Source organism: Pleurodeles waltl, chromosome 4_2, assembly GCF_031143425.1.
Source record: "Pleurodeles waltl isolate 20211129_DDA chromosome 4_2, aPleWal1.hap1.20221129, whole genome shotgun sequence".
Classification (NCBI taxonomy): Eukaryota; Metazoa; Chordata; class Amphibia; order Caudata; family Salamandridae; genus Pleurodeles; species Pleurodeles waltl.
This window is the reverse complement of record NC_090443.1, coordinates 807,075,585-807,092,795: the sequence shown is the minus strand read 5'-3', so window position 1 is coordinate 807,092,795 and position 17,211 is coordinate 807,075,585. Positions and strand designations below refer to the sequence as shown.

Here is a 17,211-nt window from a genome sequence, read left to right as displayed (position 1 = left end):
CCATTTGTAGCATGCAGTGATGTAGATTCATATGCTCTGCGTACTCCTGCCATCTGGTGTCTGGATTGGACATTTGTAACTTGCTTTTTTTCTTTGAAACAGTCTTTCGAGTCATGAGGTATAGGGACTACTCCTTTAGTTGGCAATGCGCATGGGCACAGACTCCATTTTTATATATTTTTTTCTGGGCAAAGTGGGTGATCGTAGTGATGGAGCAGCAGATACGATAGCTTTGATGACCATACACAAGGTTCTGTATAACAGTTTAAATATGTAAATGTCATAAAAGAAAAATATTTGCTACAAACACTAGCTCCCAGGGAGGTCAGTCAGTCCATGTGAATCTACAGCACTACATGGTATGAACAGATGCTTACAGGAAAACAGTTTCCCTTCTTAAGGTGCAGCTGTAGATACACTTGCTCTGGATGGATGTAACTGACCATCCACCTGGCTACACCCGGCTATATCCACATTCAAAATAGGATAGACTAAGGTTTATCAAATACTATAAAAAGTCGCTGTAGCACATTGGGGCAAGTTTTACATGAAGACCTCTTTCAGATAATGAATGCAGTTGAGTGAAAAAGACATAACTATGGTTTAACTTCGATGACAAGGAGATATCGTTGGTAGTAACTTGGGTTTAGTCCCAAGAACAATTGTTATTGTGCACTTGGGAGAAAGCATCCTCCAAGGTGAGGGCCTGTAGCTCACCAACAGGCCTTAAGGACATAATAGCGACCAGAAAGATGACTTTCCAACACAGAATTTTTAAAGGGCATGAATATAGCTTTTCAAAAGGAGCTCCCTAAAGTGTGGTGAGAACATTAAGGTTCCAGAGAGAAGCAGGCAAAACACTAGGAGGGCTAACCTGCGTAACAACCTCCATGAAGGCTTTGATGACAGGGATTTTAAATAATGAAAAAAATCTTATTCTGCATACCAATATCGTGGTCAGCAGGCTAAGGGGCGGGGGAGTTTAGATACTTTAATGGAATAGTTGAAACCTTTTCCACTTGGATGCTTAACAGGTGTGTGTAGTGGTTTAGAATGCCCATGAATTCTTGAGGTAGAGTGAGGTAAGCTATGAACCGAGGAACCATATTGCTAGGTTGAGCTGCCTGGAGTTAGGATTCCCGATTATGCCTTGGTTTTGAGTGTGTTCTGGCCTGTGGGGGAGTTTCTCGCAGTAAGGGGCAACTTGAGAAGGGTTGAGAACCAGGGTTGTGTCACACATGTGGGAGCCTCCAGGATGAGAGTGAGGGAGGTTTGCAAAAGCTTCTTGACCACGTACAGAGGGAGAGGAGGAGGAAAAGTATAGGCAAAGATCACTGACCAGTTCACCCACTTCACCACCACCACCCATGGACTGTGGGGGGGTCCAGAGGGGTGAAGATTTGGCATTTTGTGTTGTGTGTGGTGGCAAAGAGGTTGACTTCTCAGATGCCCCATAGATAGAAGTACAGGAATAGGACTTGCATGTTGAGTTCCCACTAGTGAACTTATTGCTGCATCATTCCAAGCAGGTCTGCGTAGTTGTTGACCACTCCTAGAAACTACTGCGCCTGGAGATTTATCCAATGGTGAATTGCCTATATCAAATAGTCTTCGCCAGTGCTGAGAGCTAAAAGGAATGCATGCAACTCTGTTTTAGCATATCATACATGGTGGTCATGTTGTCAGTCTTTACAAGAGCAACTTTGTGGTGAACATTCTGAAGGAATTCCCTGAGAGCCAGCTGGACGGCCAGGAGCTCAATGTGACTGATGTGGAGATCTCACAGTTGCAATGACCACAAGCCCTAAACTGAAGATCCTGAAGACGCACTCCCTATTCGGACTCCACCATAGGTTCGCTGGAGAAGGCTTTGACAGGTGAGAGTGGCACCTAAGAAGGACTGAAGATGGGATCTGGCGGCATTTATGGTGAATCCCAACCTGTGAAGGCAGGAAATAGCTTGGATGTGTGCCAGACATTGCAACTTGCCCGCACTCTTGATCAGACAATCGTCAAGGTAGAGGAGCATGTGAATGTCCCCTCGGAGACTGCTGGCTACCACGGGCTGGTGTCTGAACACCACTGAATGGTAACACTTTGAAATGGCAATGCTGGCCACTTATCACAAATCAGATAGCAGCGGTAAGCAGCAAGGACATGTATGTCTAAGTATGTGTCCTTTATAACAAGTGGAGTCAAAACACTGCCTTACTGTAGCAGCTGGATGGCATCTTGCAGAGTAATCATGTGGAAGTATTATAAGAGGATGTACTTGTTCAGGGGCCAGAGGTCTGGCTTGGACTTAGATGACCCATGCAGTGATACTGCATAGTACTGGCTCTATAGTACCTTTACGGATAAGCACCTGAATCTGCTAGTGTTCTGGGCAGAGGGTGTGATTGTGGGATAGGATGTTTGGTGGGGATGAGGTGAGGAGGCAGCAGTAGCGGTGCATGATGATTGAAATAAATCACCTTTAATCAGTGGGTTGTTTTCAACAGGGAAGAAACGCTTGAATTCTCCTCCGGAAAGGTGTTGTGTGGTCAGGAGGGGGAATGACAAGCAAGTTACTGCTTTGAGGCAGTGGCTCCCTTGGAGTAAACACCTCTACCACTATCTTTGGGAGTGGTTATACCAAAAGGAACCCTGTGAGTAACCTCTGCCCTCCCTGCTGATGGTAGGCGTGCAGCTAGTACTGATAGGAGTAAGATTTGTCTGGGAAGGTAATCTTGATGATGTTTCTACTCTACCATTAACAGAAACCCCTAGCTGCTTGTGTCCCAAGGCTTTGGCAGTTTCCAGGTCCTTCTTAAACTTTTCCAGCATCTCATCAAGTTGCTGTCTGAAAAGGTACTCCCCATAAAAGAGCAAGTTGATGAGATGCTGCTGGACGTCTGGCCTAACCCCAGAGATGTGCAGCCAGGAGTGAGGAGCAAAATGAAGGCAGTGTAAACCCCTCTGGTGTCTGCAGCATCCAGGTTCCAATGAATAGTGGCAGTAGATATGAGCTTCTCATCTGCCACCAACTCTTCTTCCCTTTTCCTTTGTTTAGGACAGAGGTGCCAAAGCAGATCCTCCAACTCATTCCACTGTATCGTAGCAGGACAGGAGACAGACTGAATTTGCGATTCACCAACGTGGTGCAGCACCCACTGCAACCTTCATACCCGCAGCATCAATCCACCTGCTCGCCTTATCTTGAAGGAGGAGGTTGTGCGTCACCTGCAGCTTTCACTGTGGCTCACTGACAAGCAGGTGCAACCACTAGGGAGTCTGGGGGGGGGACACTACTTCTGGTGAACAAGGGTTCAGAAGAAGAGAATTTGAACTTCTTTTTCCTGAATGTGACTGCTTGGGACTACCAGCTTCTTGAATTTACCTGGGCCAGTTTTAAGAGTGTCTAACCACAGAGAGGAAGTGAAGCAAACACTCCGCCCTGGAGTGTTTTTCTAGCAGGAAGTCACCATTCTCATGAATGGTATGCAGGTCTAGTTTGTCTAAGGCAGCTGCAAGATGGATGACCCTCATTGAATGGAGTGGTGTCTGGGTGTAGGACAGGGATTTGCAATCTAACTGAATGCAGGCTTGGCTCTGGTGGAACGAGCACGCATAGCAGAACTTAATGCAGAGCACTATCCCTTATGAGATGGTTCATTTCTGCACTGCCTTCCCTTGCTTGACCCCCAACATATCCTACGAAAAGGCAATCATCCACTCAGAACTCGTATGCCATCAACGTAGAACGAAAAGGCTTTTTTTGGGACCAGGCTGAGTTTTCCTCTTCTTTAGAAAGAAGAGGAAGAGCAAAGAAAGTAGGCAAGGTGATGTTTTGAATTATGTGAAAAGGTGTCACAATCCTGAGAAAGGAGGTGGCATGGGTCCTCCGAATCAGTTTGTCTTGGTAAAAGGAGGGTGTAGAGACTGCCTGCAGTTCACAGTTACCTCCTAGCCGATGTCATGGATGCTAAGAAAGCTGAAAAAAAAGAAAAAAAAAGTAGTTATGCAGCAGCTCAAAGGGTGTACAAATGAGTAAGCTGATAACCAGGTTATGATCCCACTGGGGCAAAAAAAGTGCTTTGGGCAAGATAAAGGCTCAGGGAAAAAAGGGGTGGGGGTCAGATGAGTCATAAGTGGTATCGGCAGAAGGGCGTGCATATCAGAGGTCAAAGCAGAGTGAGTCGCCTTGAAAAATCCGGAGGGCAGATCTGCTGACATTGAGCATTCTTGGCAGTGACAATCTAAAGTAGCCAGGGTTCTCCCCACTCTTGAGAGCGACCCTGCAAACTATCATGCATATCATGGACTAGTTGTTTGGGTGGTTAGGACTAGGACTGATACTGCATCATGTCCAGAACAGCTCTGATGAAAGGAAGCCAGTGGGGTTTAAATGTTTGGGAGTCAAGTATGACACGTCGATAGTGAACCCCGCCATAGTCTGGAGGTGGGAGATGACTGACTGACTGGGGCAAGCCTGCGGTCAACAGCCAATTGTCAAAGTAGGTGGAAGGCTGGGACCACCAACCTCCACAGATATGCTGCAACCACAGGCACCACCTTGGAGAACACCGAGGGCCACTAGTATAGCCACTAAGGTAGCATGGTAAACTGAAAATGCTTTTGGCCTACCATGAACCGCCTGTGGGGGGGGACAGGAATGTGGAAATATGCATCCCGCAAATCCAAAGCTACTATCCAGGTTCCAGGGTAGACAAGACAAGGGCTAAGGCAAGCATTTTGAACTTATCCTTTTTAAGGAAGAAGTTGAGAAGGCACAGGTCTAGGATAGGACTAAGGCCTCTTTTTTTGGGGCACCAGAAAGTAGCGGGAATAGCAGCCACAATCTTATGCCAGCACCCTCTTCCAGACTCCCTTGGCCAAAAGAGCCAACACTTCCTAAAGGAGCAAGGACAGATGGTCTTCAGTCAGCTGGTCGTAAGTAGGTGCCACAGCTGGAGGTGTTTCCAAAAAGGGGATGGTATAGCTCCCAAAGGACGATTTGCAAAACCCACTTGCCCGACGTTGAGACTTCCAGTGGTGCAGGTGATGGCAACTCCTGCCTCCCAATAGGTGCCCATCCTGGTATGAGAGCTTACCAAAGGGGATTAGAGGTTGTAACTTTGAGGGGAGTGGCAAATTGGCACAACTTCTGGCTGGTTTTCCCACATGGCTTGTGGGAACCATGTCCACAGCAAGGCTGGGAGGCCTGGTGGCTAGAGGGAAACCGACATGGTTGCAGCCTCTATGGTAGCCATGGAAGGGGGCTTAAGGGTACGATTGGCTCGCGGCTGTGGATGGACCCAAGGATCAAGCCATATCTTTGCTGTCCTTCACGCACTCCAGCGCAGGGTGTGTCTTCTTACCAAAAAGGGGAAGCATCAAAGGGCATGTCTATGAGCAAAGCTTAGACCTTCCCTGAAAAGCCAGTGGCTCTCAGCCAGGTGTTGCTTTTAAGTGTCACTGATAATGCAGTCACTCTGCCCAGCGAGTCAGTTAAGTCCAGTACACATTTGATGGTGAACTTTGCTGCATTCCACCCATCAGCAACAGCTTAGGAGAGTATGGCTCAGGTCTCCGAGACTATGGGCAGGACTTGTACAACTGAATCACACAGTGGGGGTGTATTGGCCCAAAAGACGCAATATTTACGGACCACAGTTCTATGCTCGCAGAAATAACATTGTCTTATCAAAAAGTATCCAGCCTTTTGGATTCCCCATCTAATGGAGTGGTAGGGAACGCGCCAGGGTTTATCTAGGAAGTGGAGGATTGCACCACCAAGCTCTCTGGGGTGGGATGGTGGGTGAGTAAAATGGGGTCCCCAGGAGTCCGGCAATAGTTCTGTGCAGAGGAGCCTCTGTGCAGAGATTGGACCAGGCCCCAAGCAGGACATCTGTAGGGAGCTTCATTGATAGGAAGCAAGGGTTCAGAGGGACTGACTCCTGACTGAAGCATCTGTCTAGATGTTTTGTTTTGACTGCCATCAAGGGCAACTGAAGACCCAAGACCTATGGTACCCTCCTCTGTAGTCCCAGTAGGTGGGCAGTATCTGGTGTGGTGTCCAAATTGCTCATACTAACTGCCCTCTTGTTCATCTAAGGCATGGACACTCAAAGTATGGCAGGGGGTCTGAGGAACTCTTAATAAGCACTGGACCCTGGGTCCCCCAGACTTGCGAGACTCAAGCCCACCTGTTGGTTCACCTGATTCCCCAGTCCATACCTGGGGCCTGTTTGTGGGCCCCCTTCACTGCAGCCGCCACCAGTGACACACCAGACGGTCCAAGAACCCTCTGCACCCTGATACCCCAGACGAAGACCACTGGTGTCCCTCCCTCCACAAGCATCAAGCCCACTTGGTGGCTCGCCCTAGCTTGACTCCCAGTCCTAACCTGTATCCTCTTTTCAACTGGACTGATCCCCATTGACTAACTTTAGGCACCTGAGGCCATACTACACCTCTGCACTCAGCAGCCCCAGTGCCGCCTGGTGTGACTGGTTGCTGTGGCCTTGCCCAGTACTTACCGTAAGTCCAGGAGATTGGTCCTGTAATTTACTGTACTAAACCAGTTTACCATATTTGTTGTTCTTCCATTGGAAAACATTGCAGCTTCCAAGAATTGCACTGTGTCGACTTTTCTAAATTGTAAAGATTTTTCTTGCAAAATGTACGTATCTGCTCAGGATTCTGGTGCCAAAACATATATAAAGATACTTATTTTTGTAAATGGACGTGGACCTGCTTATTGAGTCGTGTGACATCTGACTATGCGCTCATATGCAGATGTCTAACTCTCCTCTCTGGTAAGCCTAGGGCTGCTCGACCACACTACCCCCCCTTAAAAAGAAAACACCTTGGGATTGCTAGAGTAAGCTCTGTCCACTGATAAGGGAACCCCCTGGACTTAGTGCATGTTGTACCTCATTTTGGTGAGCAATATACAGATACAACGAAAAGGGTAGTAGTGGTTCCATCAACCGGACATCCTGCGAGTGTCATAAGGTCACATGGATAATATGAGAATTGTATTCAACCAAACAATAGGCATGTTGCTGATTGGTTACTTATGCCCTACTGCCCAACGGCATAAACTGTGTGCTCAACAGAGTACAACTGATACACTACAAAACGCCAGAACCACAGCTCTCAATAGAAGTCTAGATTTAATATGTTTGCAAGAAAATAAATCACAAGGATTCAAGTATGGTCCAATCTTAATACGATTGCCATATGTTAATGTGAAGTCAGACATCACTCCATATAACAAATACATTAACAGCCAACTCTCGTTTAATCACGCCATTGGACTAAGACTGCAAGGTATAAAACAATGCATTAAATAAAATAAAAAAGGTATACAGTACATTATCTACAAGACAGGACATCCTTGTAAGCGTATCTCCGTACCGTGACCAGGATCCATGAATTTTATGAAGGTCTCTCACTGAGGAAACCAAGGCAAGGTGGTGAAGGGGGAATCAAGGACCTACCTGGTATCAAAGAAGACTTCTTTGGGAGGTTTTTAAGACACAGAAGGCACCAAGGACACCCACATACACCTAAACATGAAAACATGTCAAATTCAAACACTATACATCATACATAAAGAGGTAGAGGTTATTAGCTATAGTACAACCTCCAAATTCAAACATAGTTCACACAAAAGGTGCAGTGGCTTATTCATCATCCCTGGATAACTCATCATTCTCCTACTGAAACCAAAAAAAGATTTGGATAGAAAAGCCTCACCCACATTATCGTGCCATGCTTCATAATGGGCTAGTTCGCCCCACCATATAAATCACTGTGGTGGTCTGTCCTCTAGAAGAGGGATATCACATCAAGTACTTAAGGCTGAAAATGGGGTTCAGCCCAAGAATTAAAAATTTCCATCCACACCCAAGGAAAATCCTTAATTGAATTGACACAAGACCGGGTTAAAACCCAATCTAGGATGACATCATGAGCTTATGCCTCGGACATCCTTCCATGCTATACTCTGTCAACCTGTTTCGGCCTCTCTGAAAAAAACAAATAGTTCTAGGGCTTTCATCAGGGCAGCGCTGGTACTCTTAAAACTATCCTCACACGTATGTGCAGATAACAAGTCTTACCTCTACCGCACTAGTCAGTTTTTTTCTTCTGTGGATCAAAAGGCACACAACATATAAGCTTATAATCAGTCATCCACACTGGATCTGTTTTCTACTGCTTTTTTTTTTTAATGTATCAAAATTTGTCTTTTGTTCCCATAGGAGGACGACATTTCAGTGAGGATAAGAGGAATAATAGGCTACAGAGACATACGCTTATAATTTTGTGATATCATCCATGTCCTAGGCACCTATTCAATAAAGGGATTCCTTGGGTATGAAACAGGTTTAAATCCTGGACTGGACTGCCAGTTTAGCTAGAAGTACTCATTCTGCAGGTCCACCATGATGGGTGAGGCTTTCCCGTCCAAATCTTTGCCTTTCGTTAGGAGGATGACCTATGCCAGTGAAGATAAGGTGAATATGAAAATGTCACTTACCCAGTGTGGCATTAATCGCTGCAGATTCACATGTTGTGCATAGCCCGCCATCTGGTGTTGGGTCGGAGTGTTACAAGTTGTTTTTCTTCGAAGAAGTCTTTCGAGTCACGAGACCAAGGGACTCCTCCTCCTTTGCTTCCATTGCGCATGGGCGTCGACTCCATCTTCGATTGTTTTCCCCGCAGAGGGTGAGGTAGGAGTTGTGTGTGTTAGTAATAGTGCCCATGCAATGGAGTGAATAAGTATGTACCAGTTAAGGTTTAAGTAATATATTTACAAAATGTACAAAGTTGAAGATAACTTCCAAACGGCTACAAGCTCCCGGGGAGGCGGGTGGGCACATGTGAATCTGCAGCGACTAATGCCACGAACAGATGTACACTGGGTAAGTGACATTTTCCGTTCGGTGGCATGTGTAGCTGCAGATACACATGTTGTGCATAGACTAGTAAGCAGTTATCTCCCCAAAAGCGGTGGCTCAGCCTGTAGGAGTGGAAGTAGTCTGAAATAGAGTTCTTAGTACGGCTTGACCTACTGTGGCTTGTTGTGCGGATAGCACGTCTACACAGTAGTGCTTAGTAAATGTGTGAGGCGTAGACCATGTGGCTGCCTTACATATCTCGTGCATTGGAATATTCCCTAGGAAGGCCATGCTAGCGCCTTTCTTTCGGGTTGAGTGTGCCCTTGGTGTAATGGGCAGCTCCCTTTTGGCTTTAAGGTAGCAGATTTGGATGCATTTAACTATCCATCTGGCTATACCCTGTTTTGATATTGGGTTTCCTGTATGAGGTTTTTGGAATGCAATAAAAAGTTGTTTTGTTTTTCTGATTTGTTTTGTTCTGTCAATGTAGTACATTAGTGCTCTTCTGATGTCTAATGTATGTAGTGCCCTTTCAGCTACAGAGTCTGGTTGTGGGAAGAACACTGGTAGTTCTACCTTTTGATTTAAGTGGAACGGTGAAATAACCTTTGGTAGAAATTTTGGATTGGTTCTTAGGACTACCTTATTTTTGTGTATTTGGATATAAGGTTCTTGTATTGTAAACGCCTGAATTTCACTTACTCTTCTTAGAGATGTGATGGCGATGAGAAATGCAACTTTCCAGGTTAGGAATTGTATTTCGCAAGAATGCATGGGTTCAAAAGGTGGACCCATGAGTCTCGTTAAGACGATGTTGAGGTTCCATGAAGGAACGGGTGGTGTCCTTGGTGGTATAATTCTTTTGAGGCCTTCCATAAACGCTTTAATGACAGGCATCCTAAATAGTGAAGTTGAATGGGTAATCTGCAGGTATGCAGATATTGCTGCGAGGTGTATTTTAATGGAAGAGAAGGCCAGGTTAGATTTTTGTAAGTGTAGTAGGTAACCCACTACATCCTTTGGAGATGCGTGTAATGGTTGAATTTGATTATTATGGCAGTAGCAAACAAACCTTTTCCATTTGCTTGCATAGCAGTGTCTAGTGGATGGTCTTCTAGCTTGCTTTATGACTTCCATACATTCTTGGGTGAGGTTTAAGTGTCCGAATTCTAGGATTTCAGGAGCCAGATTGCTAGATTCAGCGATGCAGGGTTTGGATGCCTGATCTGTTGTTTGTGTTGTGTTAGCAGATCTGGCCTGTTAGGTCTAGCAGTGTTGTGTACCATGGTTGCCTCGCCCATGTTGGTGCTATCAGTATGAGTTTGAGTTTGTTTTGACTCAATTTGTTTACTAGATATGGAAGGAGAGGGAGAGGGGGGAAAAGCGTACGCAAATATCCCTGACCAGTTCATCCATAGGGCATTGCCTTAGGACTGCCTGTGTGGGTATCTGGATGCGAAGTTTTGGCATTTTGCGTTCTCCTTTGTTGCAAATAAGTCTATTTGATGTGTTCCCCAAATTTTGAAGTAAGTGTTTAGAATTTGGGGGTGAATTTCCCATTCGTGGACCTGTTGGTGATCGAGAGAGATTGTCTGCAAGTTGATTCTGGATCCCTGGAATAAACTGTGCTATTAGGCGAATGTGGTTGTGAATTGCCCAATGCCATATTTTTTGTGCCAGGAGGCACAGCTGTGTCGAGTGTGTCCCCCCCTGTTTGTTTAGATAATACATTGTCATGTTGTCTGTTTTGACAAGAATGTACTTGTGGGTTATGATGGGTTGGAATGCTTTTAACGCTAGGAAAACTGCTAGCAGTTCGAGGTGATTTATATGCAGCTTTGTTTGATGTACGTCCCATTGTCCTTGGATGCTGTGTTGATTGAGGTGTGCTCCCCACCCTGTCATGGAAGCATCTGTTATCACGTATTGTGGCACTGGGTCTTGGAAAGGCCGCCCTTTGTTTAAATTTATACTGTTCCACCATAGAAGCGAGATGTATGTTTGGCGGTCTATCAACACCAGATCTAGAAGGTGACCCTGTGCTTGTGACCATTGTGATGCTAGGCACTGTTGTAAGGGCCTCATGTGCAGTCTTGCATTCGGGACAATGGCTATGCATGAGGACATCATGCCTAGGAGTTGTAATACCGTCTTTGCCTGTATTTTTTGTGTTGTATACATGGTTTGTATAACTTTTTGGAAATTTTGAACCCTTTGTGGACTTGGAGTGGCTATTCCCCTCGTTGTGTCTATTGTTGCTCCTAGGTATTGCTGTACTTTGCACGGCAGAATGCGTGATTTCGCATAGTTGACGGAGAAACCGAGCTTGTAGAGGGTTTGTATGACCTCATCTGTGTGGTGTGAACACTGTCAGTGAGTTGGTCTTGATTAGCCAATCGTCTAGATACGGGAATACGTGTATTTGCTGCCTTCTGATGTGTGCAGCTACTACTGCTAGGCATTTTGTAAAGACTCTTGGTGCGGTTGTTATACCGAACGGCAATACTTTGAATTGGTAATTGTAAAGAAATGGCTCCCTGTTGCAGTTACCCCCCACTTTTTGCCTGATACTGATGCTGACTTGACTGAGAAGTGTGCTGGGACCCTGCTAACCAGGCCCCAGCACCAGTGTTCTTTCACCTAAAATGTACCATTGTTTCCACAATTGGCACAACCCTGGCACATAGGTAAGTCCCTTGTAACTGGTACCCCTGGTACCAAGGGCCCTGATGCCAGGGAAGGTCTCTAAGGGCTGCAGCATGTCTTATGCCACCCTAGGGACCCCTCACTCAGCACAGACACACTGCTTGCCAGCTTGTGTGTGCTGATGGGGAGAAAATGAGTAAGTCGACATGGCACTCCTCAGGGTGCCATGCCAACCTCCCACTGCCTGTGGCATAGGTAAGTCACCCCTCTAGTAGGCCTTACAGCCCTAAGGCAGGGTGCACTATACCACAGGTGAGGGCATATGTGCATGAGCACTATGCCCCTACAGTGTCTAAACAAAACCTTAGACATTGTAAGTGCAGGGTAGCCATAAGAGTATATGGGCTGGGAGTCTGTCAAAAACGAACTCCACAGCTCCATAATGGCTACACTGAATACTGGGAAGTTTAGTATCAAACTTCTCAGAATAATAAACCCACACTGATGCCAGTGTTGGATTTATTAAAAAAATGCACACAGAGGGCATCTTAGAGATACCCCCTGTATTTTACCCAATTGTTCAGTGCAGGACTGACTGGTCTGTGCCAGCCTGCTGCTGAGACGAGTGTCTGACCTCATGCGGTGAGAGCCTTTGTGCTCTCTGAGGACAGAAACAAAGCCTGCTCTGGGTGGAGGTGCTTCACACCTCCCCCCTGCAGGAACTGTAACACCTAGCAGCGAGCTTCAAAGGCTCAAGCTTCGTGTTACAATGCCCCAGGGCACTCCAGCTAGTGGAGATGCCCGCCTCCTGGACCCAGCCCCCACTTTTGGCGGCAAGTCCAGGAGAGATAATGAGAAAAACAAGGAGGAGTCACTGGCCAGTCAGGACAGCCCCTAAGGTGTCCTGAGCTGAGGTGCCTCTGACTTTTAGAAATCCTCCATCTTGAAGAAGGAGGATTCCCCCAATAGGGATAGGAATGTGACCCCCCTCCCCTTGGGAGGAGGCACAAAGAGGGTGTACCCACCCTCAGGGCTAGTAGCCATTGGCTACTAACCCCCCAGACCTAAACACGCCCTTAAATTTAGTATTTAAGGGCTTCCCTGAACCTAAGAATTTAGATTCCTGCAACAACAAGAAGAAGAAGGACTGCCTAGCTGAAAACCCCTGCAGAGGAAGACCAGAAGACAACAACTGCCTTGGCTCCAGAAACTCACCGGCCTGTCTCCTGCCTTCCAAAGAACTCTGCTCCAGCGATGCCTTCCAAAGGGACCAGCGACCTCTGAATCCTCTGAGGACTGCCCTGCTTCGACGACGACAAGAAACTCCCGAGGACAGCGGACCTGCTCCAAAAAGACTGCAACTTTGTTTCAAGAAGCAGCTTTAAAGAACCCTGCAACTCCCCGCAAGAAGCGTGAGACTTGCAACACTGCACCCGGCGACCCCGACTCGGCTGGTGGAGAACCAACACCTCAGGGAGGACCCCCGGACTACTCTACGACTGTGAGTACCAAAACCTGTCCCCCCTGAGCCCCCACAGCGCCGCCTGCAGAGGGAATCCCGAGGCTTCCCCTGACCGCGACTCTGAAACCTAAGTCCCGACGCCTGGAAAAGACCCTGCACCCGCAGCCCCCAGGACCTGAAGGACCGGACTTTCACTGCAGAAGTGACCCCCAGGAGTCCCACTCCCTTGCCCAAGTGGAGGTTTCCCCGAGGAAGCCCCCCCCCTTGCCTGCAGCGCTGAAGAGATCCCTTGATCTCTCATTGACTAACATTGCGAACCCGACGCTTGTTCTAACACTGCACCCGGCCGCCCCCGCGCCACTGAGGGTGAAATTTCTGTGTGGGCTTGTGTCCCCCCCGGTGCCCTACAAAACCCCCCTGGTCTGCCCTCCGAAGACGCGGGTACTTACCTGCAAGCAGACCGGAACCGGGGCACCCCCTTCTCTCCATTGCAGCCTATGCGTTTTGGGCACCACTTTGAACTCTGCACCTGACTGGCCCTGAGCTGCTGGTGTGGTGACTTTGGGGTTGCTCTGAACCCCCAACGGTGGGCTACCTTGGACCAAGAACTGAACCCTGTAAGTGTCTTACTTACCTGGTAAAACTAACGAAAACTTACCTCCCCCAGGAACTGTGAAAATTGCACTGTGTCCACTTTTAAAATAGCTATTTGTGAATAACTTGAAAAGTATACATGCAATTGAAATGATTCAAAGTTCCTAATGTACTTACCTGCAATACCTTTCAAACAAGATATTACATGTTAAATTTGAACCTGTGGTTCTTAAAATAAACTAAGAAAAGATATTTTTCTATAACAAAACCTATTGGCTGGATTTGTCTCTGAGTGTGTGTACCTCATTTATTGTCTATGTGTATGTGAAACAAATGCTTAACACTACTCCTTGGATAAGCCTACTGCTCGACCACACTACCACAAAATAGAGCATTAGTATTATCTCTTTTTACCACTATTTTACTGTAGGATGTTGGCTCTGTATGTGCTATTTCAAAGTAAGGAATAGCATGCACAGAGTCCAAGTGTTCCCCTTAGAGGTAAAATAGTGGTAAAAATAGATAATACTAATGCTCTATTTTGTGGTAGTGTGGTCGAGCAGTAGGCTTATCCAAGGAGTAGTGTTAAGCATTTGTTGTACATACACATAGACAATAAATGAGGTACACACACTCAGAGACAAATCCAGCCAATAGGTTTTGTATAGAAAAATATCTTTTCTTAGTTTATTTTAAGAACCACAGGTTCAAATTCTACATGTAATATCTCATTCGAAAGGTATTGCAGGTAAGTACTTTAGGAACTTTAAATCATAAAAATTGCATGTATACTTTTCAAGTTATTGACAAATAGCTGTTTTAAAAGTGGACACTAAGTGCAATTTTCACAGTTCCTGGGGGAGGTAAGTTTTTGTTAGTTTTACCAGGTAAGTAGGACACTTACAGGGTTCAGTTCTTGGTCCAAGGTAGCCCACCGTTGGGGGTTCAGAGCAACCCCAAAGTCACCACACCAGCAGCTCAGGGCCGGTCAGGTGCAGAGTTCAAAGTGGTGCCCAAAACACATAGGCTAGAATGGAGAGAAGGGGGTGCCCCGGTTCCGGTCTGTTTGCAGGTAAGTACCCGCGTCTTCGGAGGGCAGACCAGGGGGGTTTTGTAGGGCACCGGGGGGGACACAAGCCCACACAGAAATTTCACCCTCAGCAGCGCGGGGGCGGCCGGGTGCAGTGTAGAAACAGGCGTCGGGTTCGCAATGTTAGTCTATGAGAGATCTCGGGATCTCTTCAGCGCTGCAGGCAGGCAAGGGGGGGATTCCTCGGGGAAACCTCCACTTGGGCAAGGGAGAGGGACTCCTGGGGGTCACTTCTCCAGTGAAAGTCCGGTCCTTCAGGTCCTGGGGGCTGCGGGTGCAGGGTCTCTCCCAGGCGTCGGGACTTTGGATTCAAAGAGTCGCGGTCAGGGGAAGCCTCGGGATTCCCTCTGCAGGCGGCGCTGTGGGGGCTCAGGGGGGACAGGTTTTGGTACTCACAGTATCAGAGTAGTCCTGGGGTCCCTCCTGAGGTGTTGGATCTCCACCAGCCGAGTCGGGGTCGCCGGGTGCAGTGTTGCAAGTCTCACGCTTCTTGCGGGGAGCTTGCAGGGTTCTTTCAAGGCTGCTGGAAACAAAGTTGCAGCCTTTCTTGGAGCAGGTCCGCTGTCCTCGGGAGTTTGTCTTTTCGAAGCAGGGGCAGACCTCAGAGGATGTCGAGGTCGCTGGTCCCTTTGGAAGGCGTCGCTGGAGCAGGATCTTTGGAAGGCAGGAGACAGGCCGGTGAGTTTCTGGAGCCAAGGCAGTTGTCGTCTTCTGGTCTTCCTCTGCAGGGGTTTTCAGCTAGGCAGTCCTTCTTGTAGTTGCAGGAATCTAATTTTCTAGGGTTCAGGGTAGCCCTTAAATACTAAATTTAAGGGCGTGTTTAGGTCTGGGGTGTTAGTAGCCAATGGCTACTAGCCCTGAGGGTGGGTACACCCTCTTTGTGCCTCCTCCCAAGGGGAGGGGGTCACAATCCTAACCCTATTGGGGGAATCCTCCATCTGCAAGATGGAGGATTTCTAACAGTCAGAGTCACCTCAGCTCAGGACACCTTAGGGGCTGTCCTGACTGGCCAGTGACGACTCCTTGTTTCTTTCTTTGTTCCCTCCAGCCTTGCCGCCAAAAGTGGGGGCCGTGGCCGGAGGGGGCGGGCAACTCCACTAAGCTGGAGTGCCCTGCTGGGCTGTGACAAAGGGGTGAGCCTTTGAGGCTCACCGCCAGGTGTCACAGCTCCTGCCTGGGGGAGGTGTTAGCATCTCCACCCAGTGCAGGCTTTGTTACTGGCCTCAGAGTGACAAAGGCACTCTCCCCATGGGGCCAGCAACATGTCTCTGGTGTGGCAGGCTGCTGGAACTAGTCAGCCTACACAGACAGTCGGTTAAGTTTTAGGGGGCACCTCTAAGGTGCCCTCTGTGGTGTATTTTACAATAAAATGTACACTGGCATCAGTGTGCATTTATTGTGCTGAGAAGTTTGATACCAAACTTCCCAGTTTTCAGTGTAGCCATTATGGTGCTGTGGAGTTCGTGTTTGACAAACTCCCAGACCATATACTCTTATGGCTACCCTGCACTTACAATGTCTAAGGTTTTGTTTAGACACTGTAGGGGTACCATGCTCATGCACTGGTACCCTCACCTATGGTATAGTGCACCCTGCCTTAGGGCTGTAAGGCCTGCTAGAGGGGTGTCTTACCTATACTGCATAGGCAGTGAGAGGCTGGCATGGCACCCTGAGGGGAGTGCCATGTCGACTTACTCGTTTTGTCCTCACTAGCACACACAAGCTGGCAAGCAGTGTGTCTGTGCTGAGTGAGAGGTCTCCAGGGTGGCATAAGACATGCTGCAGCCCTTAGAGACCTTCCTTGGCATCAGGGCCCTTGGTACTAGAAGTACCAGTTACAAGGGACTTATCTGGATGCCAGGATCTGCCAATTGTGGATACAAAAGTACAGGTTAGGGAAAGAACACTGGTGCTGGGGCCTGGTTAGCAGGCCTCAGCACACTTTCAATTGTAAACATAGCATCAGCAAAGGCAAAAAGTTAGGGGGCAACCATGCCAAGGAGGCATTTCCTTACATTTACCTCTAAGGGGAACCCTTGGACTCTGTGCATGCTATTCCTTACTTTGAAATAGCACATACAGAGCCAACTTCCTACAGTAATGTATTCCTTTGAATACGAACCTTAGGTATTTCCTGTGCGAGGCATGTACCGGTATGTGGAAATATGCATCTTTGAGATCTAAGGTTGTCATGTAGTCTTGTTGCTTTAGCAATGGTAACACTTCTTGTAGCGTGACCATGTGAAAGTGTTCTGATTTGATGTAGGTGTTTAGTGTTCTGAGATCTAGGATTGGTCTCAGTGTTTTGTCCTTTTTTGGTATTAGAAAGTACAGTGAGTAAACTCCTGTGTTTATTTGTGTACCTGGTACCAGTTCTATTGCATTCTTTTGCAGTAATGCTTGAACTTATATTTCCAGAAGGTCTGAATGCTGTTTTGATATATTCTGTGGTTTTGGTGGTATATTTGGAGGGATTTGGAGAAATTCTATGCAATAACCATGTTGGATAATTGCTAAGACCCAAGTGT

General features: G+C 47.2%; 1 protein-coding gene across 2 annotated transcripts in view; it reads right to left on the bottom strand.

The window, feature by feature from the left end:
* The window catches only part of SERBP1 (SERPINE1 mRNA binding protein 1), a 221,264-nt gene that overhangs the window by 84,370 nt on the left and 119,683 nt on the right, over positions 1-17,211 (bottom strand). The gene's annotated exons all lie outside the window — the stretch shown is intronic.